General features: G+C 52.9%; 1 protein-coding gene across 18 annotated transcripts in view; it reads left to right on the top strand.

Moving 5' to 3' along the window:
- The window catches only part of SCARB1 (scavenger receptor class B member 1), a 123,480-nt gene that overhangs the window by 41,500 nt on the left and 63,252 nt on the right, over window positions 1-18,728 (top strand). The window contains exons 1-2 of one of the 18 annotated variants that reach the window (XM_063614756.1): window positions 7,033-7,184; window positions 9,831-9,952. The exons of the other annotated variants lie outside the window; for them this stretch is intronic. The gene's annotated coding sequence lies outside the window, so the exon portion shown is untranslated. Of the gene's footprint in view, window positions 1-7,032; window positions 7,185-9,830; window positions 9,953-18,728 lie in introns of those variants that run through there. 18 annotated transcript variants of the gene reach the window in all.

The following is an 18,728-nucleotide window of genomic DNA, read 5'->3' as shown; positions in this document are numbered from 1 at the left end:
CTTTCCTCAAAGACCGGCCAGATGAATGCGCCACACAGACCGAGGAGGCACACTGCAAAGGGGCCCTGTGGTCGAGGTTGCTTGGAGAGGCTTTGGGGAAGCACAACTCATTTCTTTTCCCTTCTGCCAGCGGGTAGGATTGGAGAGAGGTGTTTGGACAGACACACTAAGGGCCGCGATTGTGAACTTCATGGCATCCACTCATGGGCAGCTTACTGTGCACCAGGCAGGGTTCAAAGCACCTTTGTGAAAATCGTCTTGTTTAGTCCCTGCAGAGGGCTGTGACATATGACTTATTGTCGTCAGTGTCCGTTAAGGAGACAAGCTGAAGAGAGTAATTTGCCCCAGGTGACCTCGCTAGTGTATGTGTGTGTGTGCATGCGTGCATGTGTGTGTGTGTGTGTGTGTGTGTGTGTGTGAAGGTGTGTGTCTTTCCCAGAGGCAGACGCCATGAGAATGGGGACTCTTGCTCCCATTCTCTGGATCTGAGCCTGGCATGCAGCTGTGCTCAGGTATGTGGGTGAGTAACAAAGGCCTGGTTCAGGTCCTGGGGGCATACATCCAAGTTCCCATGTGTTTCTGGTCCTCTAAGGAAGGCCCAGCTGGTGGATCTGGGGAGAGGCCCTTCACTACAGCTGGGCTGCAGGGAAGGGGTCATCTTCCAAGACCACCATCTTCAGTGATAGGCCTCATGGCCTTCCATGTCCAGGAGAGAACCTGAGTCCCCTCTGCTGTCTTTAAGTTGGTTTTCTAGATGGACTCAACCTCAGTTGCCTTATCCTGCTGCTGGGCTTCCCCCACCTATGGTCCCTGTCTCAATAAACGGCACCTCCATTTGTTTCCCCAGGGGTAGAGGCAAAAACCTTCGGTCATCTTTGCCTGCATGCTTTTTTCCTGATACCCCTGTATCTGCTGAGGCAGGGGCTTTCCCATCACTGTCACTGCAGCGTCCCCGAGGGCCACAGCAGCACCTGAGCTCCTTGCCAACCCTTCAACACCAGTCGGGTTACAGAATGAATGAGGCGGGCACGACCCCCAGCCCTGGCCTCAGGCTCTTTATGTCACCCCTGCCTCCCTCAGCCAGAGCCACACAGTGAGCCTTGGGGAGCCCAGGCACCAGGGCCAGCCGGGGACGTCACCGGCTGTCCCTGAGTTTGTGCCTTTTGGGAAATCTTTGTCAATCAGTTAAAAGGTGGGGATTGATGGGAGATAACAATCAACAGGCACTCGTTGTGGCTGGATACTGTTCCAAGTGTTTACGTGCATTATTCATTTTAGAATCTAAAATAGGTACTATTGTGTCTTGTTTTATTGAGGGAAATGGATGCACAGAGGCGGAAAGTAACTCGCCCCATGTCACATAGCTCCAAGTGGTTGAATCAGGATTTCAAGTCTGGGGGCAGACTCCACAGCCGGTACCGGCGGCCTCTGCGCACTGCGTCCTCCCGGTTCTCTGCATGCTTAAGGCGGGTGGTGGAGGGGGGGCCTTCTTATATTCTCTTCCTGGGCTGCCCCTTCCTTTCTGTGCATCACCAGGGAACAGCAGGGTCCCTTCGAGTCTTTGTCCTAATAATCACCCCGCCAAACATTGCTGGTGCAGAGTGCACGCTGGCCTCTCCCTTCTGGGGGTGGTCTGAGACCAGGGACATGTTCTTCAATCAAAGGCACCAAGTGAGGCTCCCGGGGAGGCCACCTCTTCCTAGCCCAGGGCTCCCAGTGACCCTGGGGGCTGGACTCCCACCCATCCTGCAGGGGCCGCCCGCTCTGAGCCTTTATCAGCCCCACTCTGTGCCTTTATTAGCCCCGCGCTGCACCTTTATCAGCCCCCCTGTGGAACCTGGGAGGGAGGCCCAGTGTCTCCAGCTACCAGGCGTTTCCTGTAGGACCCCCATGTTTGGACATGTGGGGCAAAGCCCTAGAACTGATCACTGGTCACAGGTGGGGAGGGGGCTCCTCGAGGACGGCTTGGATCACAGGTGTGTGCCAATTCTGTTTTGTTTTTCTTCCTCTTTCCTGCCATTGAACTTCCTACTCCTTCTGGCATGTGAGAGACAACTTCAACTTACTCCCTGGCGACGGCTGAAAAACATGGGCTATTTTTAGTTTGCCTGAGTCGAGTTTATTTGCTTCTGGTAGATTTGCCTCTCCCTGTCTTCATGAATGTGTGTGTGTTTGCACACACGTGTGTTGGTGTGTGTACACACGTGCTGATGGTGAAAACAGTGACACACACACCTGTGTAGGCATGCACACACCTGCCTTGATGTGTGACGACATGATAATGTGTATGCAGACACCTGTGTTGATGTGTGCCCACATATGTTGACACAGGCACACATGGTGTGTCTGTACACGCAAATGGACACACATGAGCACACGTTTATGCATGTCCTTGTGTGTTGATGTGTCTGCACATACATGTTGATGTGTCCTGCTGTTGTTGGCCTTTCTGGGGCCAGGCCCAGCACCTGGGGTTTCCAGGAAACATTCCCTGTCCCTTCCTGGAATGGCCGGTACTTGCTGTGCCTCCGCCAGGAGATGCACCCTGATTAACTAGAACGTGGCGAAGCTCAGCCACCTAGAATCGCCTTACCCTGGCCTTTGGTTTCTAGCAAATGCGATGGAAGTGAGTCCCCATGGAGGGATTGCTCCATGAAGGTGTTTTTCCTGGATGAGTCTTGGTCCCAGTGGCGATTTGCTGCAGGCTTGTTGGCATTGTCATACGTGGGTCCTGCATGGAGGTTCCTTAGTGTCCAGAGGGTGATTCCATGTCTGTGGTCAGCAAAAGAGAGGCCCCTGGGGCCATAAGCCACTCCCCGCAAGGCTGAGCCCAGAGAGTTTGTGGTTTAAATCTTCGGCCTGGAGGATTCTGTGGAGGAGTGTTTGGTCCAGACCTTCTGCTCCCGGAGGCGCTAGCAGCACCGACACCACAGACACATCAATTGTGCAGAGAATTCAACGCTAGGGCTCGGTCAAAAATCAAAAACACAAAACAAAAAGAAAATCCCTTTTATTTACCTCGTCTCCCTCCCCCTGCTTGGACATGACCTTGGGCTCTGCTGGCCCACCAGTGGCCAGGCTGGAGCTGTCATGCAAAGAGAAACAAAAACAACACAAAAAGCTGCGTTCTTGACTTTGAAGCCTTAAAGGGCCCAGGGGCGGCTCCCTGCGGGCGTCGGGGTTGAGATTTTCCTCCCAAAGCCTGGGTGAGATATGGAGATACTCCGCCTGCTCAGAAGCTCCCCAGGTCCCGGGTTCCAGGAAGCCTCGTGGCCCAAGGCATGGCCGTCTTAATTTTCTTGTTTTCTTTCCCTCCACTCCACTGTTTCTTCCTGTTCACTGATTGCCTGTGCTGGGGAGGGGGAAGGAACGGGAGGGGCCTGACCTTGTTCACTTCCTGGCATTTTGGGTGAAGTTCCTTCCACCTTCTCTGGAAGCTTCTAGAAGGACCCTTGAGGTGCTTTAAATCTCCATTCTCTGGGTTTTCCTCCCACCTTCCTGGCTGCTCTCTAGTCTTGCCTGCTGATGCCTCCTCATCTCCCTGGCCTCGCCTCCTGCTGGTGGAGCTCCAGGCATCCTTTCTGTGCGTCCTTATCCCTCAACCCTAGGGTGGGCTCCTCCAGCCTCGCGCCTGAATGGCATCTCTGTCCTGACCACTCCCAAATTGGTATCCATGGGCCCAGACCTTTCCCCTGAACCCCACCCCTGAGTGTCCAACAGCAGAGTCCATATCTCAACTCGGGGTCAAAGGCAGCTCACGATCGCCCCAGCTGGCTCCTCATCACCCCCGGCCACACCTGTGGCTCCCACCAGCTTCCCACTCCATCATAGCTCCCCCATCTTCCAGTTGCCCGGGCCAACATCTTGCACTCAGCCTTGACTCTGTTCTCTCTACTTCCCAGAAAGAACCCGTCAGAAAGTTTTATGGCTTCATCATCTAAATATACCCAGATTCCAACTACTTCTCACCACACCTGAGGCGCCATCACCTCTGGTCCAAGGCGCCATCACCTCTCCCCTGGATTCCTGCATCCGCCTCCTCACTGGCCTCCCTGTGCTCACCTTTGCTCCCCAGTGGGGTTTCTCAATAAGCAGCCGTAGGAGCCCATCAAAATTGCACTTAGCACCTCCTCCCCTCAAAGCCCTGACATGGCCAGACCCATCCCCTAGGAGTCACAGCCAGGTCCTAACCTGGCCCAGGGCCTGTGCCATCCACCCCTGCCACTTTTCTGGCAACGTCCCCATTCCCTTTTCTCTTGCACAATGGCCTCCTGGCCATTCCTCAGCCCCATGGGCCCAATTGCCTTAGCTCTCCCGTGACACAAGCCCTCTCATCTCCCGTAGGTCTCTGTTCAGCTCTCACTTGCTCACAGAGACCCTCCCCGACTCCGTTTGTGCATCATGCAGGTTCCCCCTTGTCCCCCTGTGCTCCCAGCCCTCCTTACCCGCTCTGCTTAGCCCTGTCAGCCACTGTAGATACCCTGGAACTTCCCTGTGTATCATGTTGATTGTTTATTGTCTATTTCTCCCCATGAGAATGTCGGACCGTGAGGGCGGGGACCTTTGTGGTGTTTGTTGCTGTGACCCAAGCCCCTGGAACAATGCCTAGCACATAATCGCAGGTTCTCAAATATTTATTGAAAGGATGTTTAAAAGACAAGGGTTATTTCACAGGATGGTTCGTGACCAGTGGCAGGTTGTGGTCCTGTGCAGGGCGACGGGGCCTACTCCTCTACCTGCCGCGGCCGTCACCCCAGACCGAGCTGCCACCGTCATTTCCCAGTGGGTGCTGGAGTGTCCTCGTGGGGCTGTTTGCTCTGCTGATTCATACCACACTGTTGTCACTTCTCCCCATCAAAGCCAGGATGCTCTTTAAAACATGCAAATTGGGCCGGGCACAGTGGCTCATGCCTGTAATCCCAGCACTTTGGGAGGTCGAAGTGGGTGGGTCACCTGAGGTCAAGAGTTCAAGACCAGCCTGGCCAATATGGTGAAACCTCGTCTCTACTAAAAATACAAAAATTAGCCAGGCATGGTGGCGTGTGCCTGTAATTCCATCTACTAGGGAGGTTGAGGCAGGAGAATTGTTTGAACCTGGGAGGCGGAGGTTGCAGTGAGCCGAGATTGCACCATTGCACTCCAGCCTGGGTGACAGAGCGAGACTCCATTTCCAAAAAAAAAAAAAACAAAAACAAAAACAAAAAAACCTATGCACATTGGATCATTTCATGAAGCTGAATAAAATCTTCCTGCATTTGGTATCAAAGCTGTGAGCCTCATGTTCATGGGCCCCGCCCATCTCAACTCAGCATTCACACCCCACTGCAACCTCACAGGCCTTACTTTTCCTCCAACAAGTCACACACGCTGTCCGGCCTCAGGGCCTTTGGACGTGCTTTTCTTTCTGCCTGGACTGTCTTTTTGTCTCCCTGGCTCTTATGCTTGGTTCCTCTTTTATGTTTAAATGTAAACTTTTGAAGCTTAAATGTAACTTTTCGAAGAAGACACCCCCTGATTGCCCACCCCACCCAATGGACAGTTGCCCCCCATGTCCACTGTCTGTGCCATCTGTGTGGTTTTTTGGCTGGAGGGCAATGGCCCCATCTCGGCTCACTGCAACCTCCTCCTCCCCGGTTCAAGCGACTCTCCAGCCTTGCCTCTTGAGTAGCTGGGATTATAGGCATGCACCACCATGCCCAGCTAATTTGGTATTTTTAGTAGAGATGGGGGTCTCACCATGTTAGCCAGGCTGGTCTTGAACTCCTGACCTCAGGTGATCCACCTGTCTCAGCTTCCCAAAGTGCTTGGATTACAGGCATGAGCAACTGCGCCTGGCTTGCGCCATCTTGTGTTATAACCACACCATGCTATTCCCTTCTGAGCCCTTAACAGTCTCTGAAATTATCTCGTCCACTTGTGTGAGTTCCATGAGGACAGAGACTTTAGCTGTCTCATTCATGGCTTCATTCCATAGTTGGAGACCCTTGTCCAGGGCAGAGAACCGCCTAGGGTAGGACCTTGGGCTAAGGCAGAGAGGCCCCAGTGGGGGTCCTCCACATCGTGGACTTTGGAACTAGACTCCCTGAGTTCAGCAGTGGCTCTTGCACTTCCTATCTCTGTGGCTGTGGGTGAGTTGCATAACCCTGCCAGGCTTGTTTCTCTGGGCCTCCCTCCTCGGGCTGTAGCGAGGGGTAAGTGAGGTCATACGCCCTGGGGAGCACCCCGAAGCCTGGGTCCTTGGGATGCATCCACAGACTGTAGGCCTGAGTCTTAACACACTCCATCTGGATTTCGATGACTTCTGCCTGGTTCCAGTGCTGGGGTGTTTCCCTGTCTGAGCTTTGGTGGCTTCTGATTGACCCCTTTCCTGACCCAGCATGAAGGTGGAGTGGCCAGAAGGAAGGGATACGGGTGTATAAAGATGTCATCAGGTCTGTCTGTGGATGGTAGGTAAAGAGACAGCACCTGTCCTGGTGGAGGGGCCACAGGAAGCGTGGAGGCTGTTTCTGGGGCCACCTCCTGCCTCCAGGAGGAAGCAAGGATCCTCCTGTTGGCATCTTGGTCCCATCAGGTGTCTTGGATGGGGCTGGGGCTGGGAGTGTTTCTCTCCCTGAGCATTTAAGCCGAGGTTCATTATTTAGAATGGAACCATTTATGGGCCGGGCGCCATTATTACATTATTCCTAAAGTGCTAGGATTACAGGTGTCATGCCTGTAATCCTAGCACTTTAGGAGGCTGAGGTGGGTGGATCACTTGAGGTCAGGAGTTCGAGACCAGCCTGGCCAACATGGTGAAACCCCATCTCTACTAAAAACACAAAAATTAGCTGGGCATGGTGGCACACACCTGTAGTCCCAGCTACTTGGGAGGCTGAGGTGGAGGACTGCTTGAACTCGGGAGGTGGAGGCTGCAGTGAGCTGAGATCGCGCCACTGCACCTCAGCCTGGTTGACGGTGAGACTCCATCTCAAAAAAAGAAAAAAAAAAAAAGAATGGAATCCTTTATGTTTCACTTTGTTCTCATTAGCAGGACTGTGCGAGGCTGAGTCAGGAGACCGAGGTCCATTCTGCTTGTGATTTTGCTCCGTGCAGGAATGTGGAGATGTGGCCCATAAGCATGTCATTTATGCAAAATCATCTACATGCACTCAATTAGAAAAAAAAGGAAAACAGCAGTGACCCTCGTAAGTAGACTTGGTTAGTGTCAATGTAGGGAGTGAGTTTCTTGTGACCCTGCTGTTCTTCCTGGGTCCCGTGACAGGGCATCTGGACAGGCTGAATGCGATTCTAGAATAAGATTCCTATGTTTTTATATGTACGCCTCTGTCTCACTTGCCAGTGGCTTCCTCTGACTCTTAGAAAATAAATAAATGGTATCTGCACCACGTCAGGGAGAAACTGACTGCTTTGGAATTCCCAGAAGCTCTTGGAAGGGAACCTTCCTGAGGGATATTGAAGGAGAATTAAAAAATTTTCTCAGTGGCTGGGACAACTTATGGAGTCAATGCTCATTGGCTGTGATTGGCTGAGCTGGGATCACATGTGCATCCTTGGACCAATTGCTGTGGCTTGAGTAATGGACTGCTGTGATTGGTCAGCCTTGGGTCGCCTGCCCATTTGGAGCCAGGGAGGGAAGTAGTTCTTGCCCACAGAGACTCAGGTAGGAGTGGGGTGGTTCCCAAAAGGCAAAAAGGAGGGGCTGTTGTCAGGGAGACTAGAGGGCCATAGGCAGCAAAAATGGGGCTGGGCCCCTTTGCCCCCAGGTAGCTTCCCACTTCATCCCCGCATTGTCTTTCACTGTCTCTGGCTGTTACAGTATTAGAGATTATTTTGTTTGGCTGATTATTCTGTTTACCAAGGCCTCTTGAGGAGGTAGTAGCTTACCAGCTCTTTATTATTTATTTATTTACTTATATTTACTTACCTATTTATTTTGAGACGGAGTTTCTCTCTTGTTGCCCAGGCTGGAGTGCAATGGTGTGATCTCGGCTCACCGCAACCTTTGCCTCCCAGGTTCAAGCGATTCTCCCGCCTCAGCCTCCCAAGTAGCTGGGATTGCAGGCTGCGCCACTATGCCCAGCTAATTTTGTATTTTTAGTAGAGACAGGGTTTCTCCATGTTGGCCAGGCTGGTCTCGAACTCCTGACCTCAGGTGATCCGCCCGCCTTGACCTCCCAAAGTGCTGGGATTACAGGTGTGAGCCACCAAGCTCGGCCTATTTATTTATTTTTTTGAGACATGGTCTCAGTCTGTCTCCCGGGCTGGAGTGCAGTGGCATGATCTTGGCTCACTGCAACCTCCGCCTCCCGGGTTCAAGCGATTCTCCTGCCTCAGCCTCCTGAGTAGTTGGGATTACAGGTGCCCGCCACCACACCCGGCTAATTTTTGTATTTTTAGTAGAGGCGAGGTTTCACCAGGTTGGAACCCCTGACCTCAAATGATCCACCCACCTCGGCCTCCCAAAGTGCTGGGATTATAAGCATATGCCACAGTGCCCAGCCTTTATTATTTATGTATTTAGATTTTTTGAGACAGGGTCTCACTCTGTCACCCAAGCTGGAGTGCAGTGGCATGATTACGGCTCACTGCAGCTTCAACCACTCAGGCTCAATCGATCCTCTTACCTTGGCCTCCTGAATAACTGGGACTACAGGTGTGCACCACCATGCCCAGCTAATTTTTAGATTTTTTATAAAGACGGGGGTCTTGCTATGTTGCCCAGGCTGGTCTTGAACTCCTGGCCTCAAGCAGTCCTCCCACCTCGGTCTTCCAAAGTGCTGGGATTACACTCATGAATCACTGTATCTGGCCTAATTGCTTTAATGGGGAAAGTTTCATAGCTGTCAGATTGTTAGATCTGGACTGACTTGGGTTCCGAAGCTCAGTTCTATCTTTTATTTTTCCTTTGGAAACCAAATTCTGTAGGTAACAGCGGTTTACTCAAGGCCACAGAGATAGTTAGCAGCGACTGCTGGGTGGGGCCGACTGTCCCAGGCTAGCTGGATGGCGGCCAGGAGGGCCCGGGCAGCAAGGGTGGAAGGGGCCTGGGTGGGTGCAGGAGGAAGTCATTAATGAATGTCCTTCAGGCAGAAAGTTCCCAGGGTCCCACTGATACCCCTGCCTGTTCACATCCTGGTGACAGGACTGGAACGAGGCGTTTTTTAAAAAGTGGGGGAGATGTCAGGGCTGGTGTGCCAAAGTTCAGGCTTTTTCCACCCAAGGTGAGAGGCTGCAGGGGTGTGCCATGGGCAGAGAGAGGATGAGGTAGGGGTGGGAGGGATGAGCTGCCCAGATGCAGCCGTGGAGGAGTTGATCTGGAATCCTAGCCGCTGGGTTTATCCTGCAGTGTGTCCCAGCAGCATCCCAGGCTTCTCTCCAGCCTTTGGCAGGGCTTTAGCTTCTCCAGCTCAGGTGGACCCCAGCATATGGACTTTGGAGGCAGGCAGCCCAGGTTCAAATCCTGGCTTGGCCACTTCCCAGTTGGGTGCCTTCAGGGAAGTGACTTACCCTCTCTGTGCCTTTCTTACTTTTCTGTAAAATGAAGTTAATAAAAGTGTCTCCTACATAGGGCTTTTAAGGTGGCAGAATTGGCACATGTCAGACACTTCGAATAGCAGCTCGGCAAGTGTCAAGTAAGGGCTGGCTGTTTCCAACATCTTAACCTGATAGACACAGACATAGAGAGGGATCCATCTGTCAGCAGTTTGCTGAAATGGGACCATACTATGCACGCTTTGCTGCGCCGTGGGTTTCTCACACTGTCATCGCTTGTCCATGTCTTCCTCAGTCAGCCGGGATTTTCTGGTGATGATCACGCTCTGATTCTCTAGATGCCTGGAAACGCTCCATGGTGCGGATGTACCACGGCTTGTTCTGCCGTTCTCACGAGGGAGGCATCCAGTTTGTAAAATAAAGCAGCCCAGTGTGTTCTTCCACCACCGCATCACCCAAGGTTCTATTTTCAAAAATTCTTATTTTGTAAAAATGGCAAGAAAAGTACAAGTTGCTACATGTGCATTCTCTCTCTCTCTCTCTCTCTCGTTGCTGAGCCTTTTGGGTGCATCCTAAGGACAAGGACGTCCTTCTCCATGACCGTGGACAATGGCCCCACTCAGGAAGCCCACGAGGATCCACACCTTTAATCTGACACTCAGTCTGCGTTGAGATTCCCTTATGGTCCCAATAACACTTTTTGTTGTAGTTGTTCATTAAAAAATGTTGAATTGGCCGGGCGTGGTGGCTTACGCTTATAATCCCAGCACTTTGGGAGGCCGAGGCGGGTGGATCACGAGGTCAAGAGATTGAGACCATCCTGGCCAGCGTGGTGAAACCCTGTCTCTACTAAAAATAAAAAAATTAGCCAGGTGTGGTGGTGCGCACCTTTAGTCCCGGCTACTCGGGAGGCTGAGACAGGAGAATCGCTTGAACCCAGGAGGCGGAGGTTGCAGTGAGCCGAGATCGCGCCACTGCACTCCAGCCTGGGTGACAGAGTGAGTTTTGAAAAAATTAAAAAAATTTTTTTTTGAATCCAAGGTTGCATTCTGTGTCTGGTTGCCTCATGTGTGTTTCCTCTTTAATCCAGACCTGTTCTCCAGCCCTTTTCTTTTTGCTGGGTCTTTCAGGACACTGGCATCTGTAAAGGGGCCAGGCGGGTGCTTTTGGCAGGACGGCCCTTGATTTGGATTTGTCTCATTGCTTTCTCAGGAGTGCACGTGTTCTTCCCACAGACTCCCACACAAAAGCCTCATTGTGTGAATCAGATTGGAGCAGAGTGTTTCTGATGAGCCGGGGTTGGGTACCTGGATCCTCCCCAGCTCCCAGCCTGGCAGTCACAGTGCAAGTTTGAACCTCTTGGGTTGAAGAAGCCTGCGATTCCTCCTGGCCCCTTCCTCCACCTGCTTTCTAAAATTCCTGGCTCTCATTCCTTGCCTTTGAGCAGTGATGCGTCCATCCTTCAGCGGCCCTCAGCCAGCCTCTGCCCATCCCGGTGCCATCACATGGGAAGAGATGGTGGATCTGATCCCTGCCTCATCCCCTGGGCCAGAAAGATTGTGGAAACCCTGAGGTCTCAGGGCTGGTCGGGTGGAATTGGGAGGCTGGATGGAGTGGCAGGTGGGGGCCTTTCCTGTTTTGCCTCTCCGTACCTGGGCTTCCTGGCAGCCACTAACCCAGATGCCCAGGCCTCAGAGCCTTGTGGAAATTCTTGTGCCAGATCATCTTAGCCCTGTCTGGCCTCCTGGCAGGCAGGTGGAGGTCAAGCTGACCTTACTTGGCTGAGAGCCCATTGCAGCCAGGATCCCTTGGCAGCTCTGGGAACATCCAAGTCTCCCCTGTCCTTGGGATTTCCTTCTACTGTCTGTTCCCAGGCTCCTGGACTCCACCTGCTGCAACCCCTCACTTTGCATTTTCCACCCAGAGTCTTTGATTTCTGTTTTTTTGTGAAATTTGCTCACTTTGGGGAAAGTGTAAGACACATGCAATCAAATATGTAACTAAGATGAACATGTGTGCTATCACCCCACGTGAAGAAGAGTGAAAGCTCATCTGCCCCGAAGCCCCTGCAGAAGAAACTGTGCTTGGTCCCAGCTTGCTTTGCTTTTGATAGTAGCACTCCCTCACAGCCATCCCTAAACACCGGGATTAGTCTGGTCCGGTTTTGGACTTAACTTGGGTGCAGGCATACTCTCTGTATTTTTGTTTGGTTTGGTCTTGCTGGTGTTACTACGTATTATATTTGTGGGATCCATCCACATTGTTGCGATAAGCTGCACTCTATTTTCATGGCCGTGTCATATCACAGTTCGTGATGCTAATCAGAAGAAGCTGAGTGTCACAGTTCATCTGTCTTTTTTTTTTTTTTTTGAGACAGAGTCCTGCTCTGTCGCCCAGACTGGAGTGCAGTGGTGCGATCTCGGCTCACTGCAACCTCTGCCTCCTGGGTTCAGACGATTCTCCTGCCTCAGCCTCCCAAGTAGCTGGGACTACAGGTGCCTGCCACCACACCTGGCTAATTTTTTTTTGTATTTTTAGTAGAGACAGGGTTTTCACCATGTTGGCCAGGCTGGTCTCAAACTCCTGACCTCAGGTCATCCACCTGCCTTGGTCCCAATGTGTTGAGATTACAGGCCTGAGCCACCGTGCCCGGCCCTGGACATTTCTTATAAATGAAATCATGTGATGTGTGGCCTTAAGTGCCTGGCTTCTTCCGCTTAGCATCATGTTTTTGGGGTTCATCCGTGGTGTGGCATGTGGAGTGCTGTGTTCCTTTTTGTGGCTGAGCAGGGCCCCACGGTGTGGATGGACTGCGTGTTGTTTTTCTGCGCCTCTGTGGATGGGCGTCTGGGCTGGTGGCTGCTGGGAGTGGTGCTGCTGGGAGCGCGCATGTTCGGGAACTCGCTTGGCCTCTGCTTTCAGTGGTCTCCTTTTATCCCCTCCTTCCCCTCACTCCTCTCGCTCCTCAGCCCTCCCTGCCCCTGCGCCCACCCTCTGTGTGGCTGCGTTTGTAAAGCTGAGTGTATCCTTGGACTTCGTGCAGTCCTGGGCGATTGCACAGATTCCGGAGCCTGCAGGGGTGGGTCCAGATCCCGGCCCTGCCTCCTGATGCTGTGTGACCATGGACAGGCTCCTGGAGTCTCTGGTCTCTGGTGGGTGTCTGAGTCTGCCTGGGAGGCAGAGGTTGCACTGAGCCAAGATCGCGCCACCGCACTCCAGTCTGGGCAACACAGCAGGACTCTGTCTCAAAAAAAAAAAAAAAAAGAAAAAAGAAAGAAAAAAATGTCCATAACAGGTGCATGGGAGAAAGACCATGTATTCCCGTACAGTTCTGGAGGCCGGAAGTCTAAGATCAGGATGTCGGCAGGGCTGGCTTCTCCAGAGACCCCTCTCCCGGCCTCATAGACGCCACCTTCTCCCTGTGTGCGCACATGCCCGGTGGCTCTCTGCGTGTCCTAATCTCCTTTTCTAAGGGCGTCAGTCAGATTGGATTAGGGCTCACCCCACTGGCCTCATTTTAACGTAATCACCGATTTAAAGGCCCTGCCTCCCCAGTACAGTCACATTCTGACGCACCGAGGGTTAGGGCTGCAACATGGGAATTTTGGGAGGACACTGTTCAGCTTATAATAGTAAGGTACCTATAAAATGGGCTAAAACCATGCCTTCCTATAGGATTCTGTGAGGACCGAGGGAGCTAGAGGTGGATGTGCTTTGAGCTGGGGGTGGCACAGGGAGGCCCCCTTCACGTGGCCGGTCACGTCTGAGGAGAGGGCAGCTTCTCCACGCCACGCACGGTAACTCACGTCAACATTCCTCATGCTGCCCTGTTTAAAATCTGTCCGTGTTCCTGTGTGTGTATTGGGGTCATTGCTTCCCGCTGCTGCCTGGACCCCCTAATTAATGTTCATCCCGTTGTATTTATTCCCTTAGCAATGGGGGTACCTTGGTTACGTCTGACTCCTGCCTCCACAAACAGCAAATATGCTGGACCCTGCTGCCTTGTACTTCTCCAGAATTTCCTGGGGATGTGCAGGAGTGGAACTGCTGTAGGGCAGAGGGGGAGCCAGTTTCACCCAACATGCCTTCCAGAAGGGCCACTGCTGTTCACCCTCCCGGCTCTCACATCCTCTCCAGCACCTGAGACGATTTAGCCTTCGAGAATGTCTGGGGTCTCAGTGAGTGTATGTGGTGCAGCATTGTTCTCATGTGCTTTTCTGAGGTGTGAATTTGAGTCTTCTTCCTTTCATAAGTCCTCAGGCGGGGGTCTGAGGCTCAGAGATTTTGAGGGCCATGTTGGAGGGTCACAGAACAAACTGGGGCTAGACCCCACCAGCTTGGGCTTGGAGGGCCTCCAGCTTGGATGTAGGGCCCTCCATAATCCAGGATGATCTCATCTTGGGATCCTTAACTTGGTAACATCTGTAGAGACCCCATTTTTAAGTAAGGCCACATTCTGAGGTTCTAGCTGGGCATGAATTTGGCAGGGGACATGCTTCAGACCAGCACTGTGTGTGTGGGTGCCCAATCCTCAGATCTGCAGAGCTCTGGGTTCAAATCCAGATCCCACTACTTGGGTCCTGTGGAAACTCACTTTTTTCCTAAAAGCCGATTTCCACCTCTGCACATGGGGCCAATTTTCTTCCATCTCACAAACCAGAAGTCAAGGCCAGGCACAGTGGCTCATGCCTGTAATCCCAGCACTTAGCGAGGCAGAGGTGGGAGGATTGCCTGAGGCCAGGAGTTCAAGACCAGCCTGGGCAACATAGTAAGACCCCCCATCTCCACAGAAAGTAAGAAACAAAAACAAAACAAACTGGAGGCCAAGGAGAGCAGCTGTGGATGGTCACATGCCTCTCCCTGGGTGTGCCCAGCTCTCACCTAGAAAGCCCTGGCTGGCATTAAAAATAAGGAAGGTAAAATAGGGATATGATCAAACAAATTGAAAGTGTACGAAAAAAGAGTCAGGCTTCTGGAAAGATCACAGCACGACACTGCTCCCCTGGCCCCAGCTGGTCTTTGCTCCAGAGGTGACTTGGGTTAATAGTTCCTTGTTTTTCCTTCCTGCAATAAACATGTTTGCGTCCACAGAGGGGGACCCACACCCGTATCCTTCCCGTCCCTGGCACACGTCCCACAAGGGTGCACGGTTCCCATGCTTTTCTGCCTCTTGGCTGGGGCACCTAGATGGATCTTGGCATCTCTCGTTCCTGCACAGAACCCACCCTCATCCCAGCCCTGGGCCTCTGTCTCCCAGCGGGCTTTGCAAATAGGACCCTGCAAAGGATAGGGCTGCGTTTCCCAAAGGCCAGAGCAGTGAAGAGGGGCACGTGGGGTCGTGGGGCACACCTCTAGGACATTTGGGTCCGGGGGTCCTTTCCAGTAAGACCTTGCTGTGCTGGAAACACCCTCGTGTCTTTCAGGGCTTTTTTCGGGGTGGATGAGCTTCCTGGGCTGCTGTAACAGATGACCATTGACTTGGTGGCTTCAAATATCAGGCATGGGTTCTCCCGCAGTCCTGGAGGCCAGCAGTCTGGAATTAAGGCATCATCCGGGCCACGCTGCCTCCGAAGGGTGTAGGGGAGGCTCTTTCCTTGCCTCCTCCAGCTTCTGTGGCTCCAGCCGTTTCGTGGTTTGTGGCTGTATCACTCCAAATTCTGCCTCCATCATCACTTGGCCTTCTCCTCTGTGTCTTCTCTCTCTCGCTTGTGTTTTATTTTTTTAGAGAGGAGCATCTCACGCTGTTGCCCAGGCTGGAGTGCAGTGGCGTGATCATAGCTCACTGCAGCCTCGATCCCCTGGGTTCAAGTGATCCTCCCACTTCCGCTTCCTGAGTAGCTGTGTGTCATCTCTTATAAGGACATTTTCGTCATTGGATTTAGGACCTGCACTAATCCAGGACAGCCTGATCTCTAGACCTTTAACTTAGTTATAACATCTGCAGAAAAGCCCCTTTTTTGGTTACATTTGCAGATTCCAAGCAGTCATATCTTTGGGGACCACCATTCAACCCCTTACAGGAAGGATGGTGTTAACAACAGCTGGTGTTGATCAAGTGCTTGCTGTGTGCCAGACACCACACAGGCTCACAGAGGTTGAGATACCTGCCCAAGGTCACACAGCAGGTGGTGGAGGGAAACTATATCTTCACCAGAGTCTGTGTTCACCGCTACCATCCAGAGACTGTACCCTGGCTGCCCATGGTCCCAGGCCTGGCTGGCAATGTGTTTTGTTTGCTCACGCTGCTACTAAGAAAACCCAAATTGTTTGCCAGCATTAAAGATTGGCAGATTTTGGCTGGATGGGGTGGCTCATGTCTGTAATCCCAGCACTTTGGGAGGCCGAGGCGGGTGGATCACGAGGTCAGGAGATCGAGACCATCCTGGCTAACACAGTGAAACCCCATCTCTACTAAAAATACAAAAAAAAAAAAATTAGCCGGGTGTGGTGGTGGGCGCCTGTAGTCCCAGCTACTCGGGAGGCTGAGGCAGGAGAATGGCGTGAACCCGGGAGGCGGAGCTTGCAGTGAGTGGAGATTGCACCACCGCACTCCAGCCTGGGCAACATGGTGAAACCCCTGTCTCTACTAAAAAATTCAAAAATTAGCCAGGCATGGTGGCGAGCACCTGTAATTGCAGCTACTCTGGAGGCTGAGGCGGGAGAATTGCTTGAACCTGGTAGGCAGAGGTTGCGGTGAGCCAAGGTCACGCCACTACACTGCAGCCTGGGCGACAGAGCCATACTCTGTCTCAAAAAAACCAGCAAACAAAACAAAACAAAACAAACAAACAAAAAACAAAAAACAAAAACCAGAGGGGCAGGTTTTACATCCAAATCTAGATGTTGAGGCTCTGGTGACAGTTGGGAGAGCTGTGCGGCAGCTGTCGGTGGGGCCGTCCTTGGGCTGAGCTCATCCTCCTCTGCTTGGTGCTCTCCAGCTGTGTGGCTGTGGGCAAGTGAGTGGGCTTCTCTGTGCCTTGGCTCCCTCCTTGTAAAATGGGGCTAGCGGTGGCCCTTGCTTCAAGAGCTGCTGCTGCAGGGGCAGGTGGGTTGGTGGATGGGACGTACGCCGATGCTGCCTGGGGCAGACTCAGCTGCCGTCATGGGCGGTGAGGTGGCCGTGTTAGGGGCATCAGTGATGTTCATTGCTAGCCTTTGTGTGTGTGTAAATTTGGAGTCAGTTCCTAGAGGCCATCTGAGGTCCTGGGCGATGGAGGAGTTCACACAGGGTATCTGGGTCATCAGGCGTCCCGTGGGGTTCAGAGGCCGCATAAGGCCTTAGGCCTGTTACAAACCTCTTGCCTCAGTTTCCTCACCTGTCACAGCACCTGGGCTTTCTACCTTGTCAAGTGAGGTAATAATGACAAGAATGAAAAATACCACTTATTACTGTGATTATTATCTCAGTGTACACGGCGGTATAGAGTGGGGGCTAAGAAAACAGGCCCAGTCTGGGCGTGGTGGCTCACACCTGTAATCCCAGCACTTTGGGAGGCTGAGGCAGGTGGATCGCTTGAGGTCAGGAGTTTGAGACCAGCCTGGCCAACATGGTGAAACCCCGTCCCTAATAAAAACACAAAAGCCAGTTGGGCAATTACAGGTGGCACACACCTGTAATCCCAGCTACTTGGGAAGCTGAGGCAGGGGAATCACTTGAACCTGAGAGGCAGAGGTTGTGGTGAGCTGAGATCGGGCCACTGTACTCCAGCCTGGGTGACAGAGCGAGACTCTGTCTCAAAAAAAAATAGGTCCAGATTCTAGCCATTGTCTCTGGCAGTGCCCTAGCCACATTGAGCCTCAGTTTCCCCATCTGTAAGGTAGGATTAGTGTTCACAGATGTTCATGACCCCAGGCAATAGCTTAACCTATTAAGCCATTGTGATGCTGGCCGGAGTTGATATCAAGGGACTGCTGGTGAGGGGACCACTTTGGATAGGCTGGTCAGGAGGGCATCTTCAAGGGGTTCAGATTTGAAGAAATTGAGGCTCTTCTCTGAGCCTCAATTTCTCCATCTGTAATGTTGATGATGTTAGTGTCTACCTCACAGATTGTCGTGGGTTCGGGCAGTGCCCTAGCCTTCCCAAGCCTCAGTTTCCCCATCTGTAAGGTGGGCTAGCATTGGCATCTACTTCGCTGAGCTGTCATGAGGGTTCAGGGAGTGGTGTTGGTAGAGAGAGCCGTGCGGCGTTGGTGGTGGTGATGATGGTGGTGGGTCGTGTGTCCAGGGAGCCTTGAACCAGAGGGGACGATCACGCTGACCTGGGGAGGTGAGAGGCAGGAGGCGGCTGTGCTGGGACAGGCAGACGATGCTGGTGGGAGCTGTGGCTGTGGGGCAGAGTCCGTCCTTGGGGCAGACAACCCTCACCCCCTTCTCCTGCAAGACACCAGAGTCAGGGTTGATGTGACCTCCATGATCCCTCTGGCCCTGGCAGCTGTGATCTGTGGCTTGGGAGTGCAGATAAGTGTGATGGAGCTGCCAGCAGACCTGGGCATCTGTGTCCTTGGTGGGGGCAGGGAGAAGAGGCAGGGACTGGGATGCTGGGGCCAGGGACAGAGCCCCGCTGAAATACGAGGTCCCCTTCCACCCTGGGAGGTGTGTGGGGAGGAGCTTCCTCGAACCCCGTTAGCTGGGACGAAAGGAAGAATGAGCAGCTTTGCATTTCTGGCAGCGTCTCCAGCTTTCCTGGGGCTTTCTCGGCTTGTGTTGTTGATGAACCCCAGTGCGTGGGGCCATTGGAAACTTAGAGGCCTGTTTCCCCTGGACAGGTGACTGCCTGGGCCAGAGGCAGCGCTGGCTTGGTGCCCTCTTGCTCCTGGCTGGGAGTGACACGGGGCATGGGGCACTTTGCATTCATCCCCAGCTGTTTGGGCACATTTACAACCCTCATTTTACAGATGGGACAAACCCCAGTGGAGAATCTGCTCTGGGCAGCTGTTTATGAACCAGCCGAATGGGGCACACAGGACTGTGGGAGGAGGAGGAGGGACCCCCAGGGCTGAAGTGGCAGGGAAGGTTACTCATCCTTTCGGCCCATGTTTACTGCTCACGAATTGTGGGCCAGGCCTCATGCCAAGTGTTGGAGCTACAGCCGTGGACAAGAGAGACCTGCTCACAGCAGCTACGCTTTAGCAGGAGGGATGGGCCATGGAGAAGCACATGGAAGAGCTAGGGTGGTGAGAAGAGCTAGGAAGGGGACAAGGCAGGTGAGCTGACATGGAGCAACTGCTGGGAAGGG

Source organism: Symphalangus syndactylus, chromosome 13 (genome assembly GCF_028878055.3).
Source record: "Symphalangus syndactylus isolate Jambi chromosome 13, NHGRI_mSymSyn1-v2.1_pri, whole genome shotgun sequence".
NCBI lineage: Eukaryota > Metazoa > Chordata > Mammalia > Primates > Hylobatidae > Symphalangus > Symphalangus syndactylus.
Note: the sequence above shows the minus strand (reverse complement) of the source record. Positions and strands in the feature narration are given on the sequence as shown.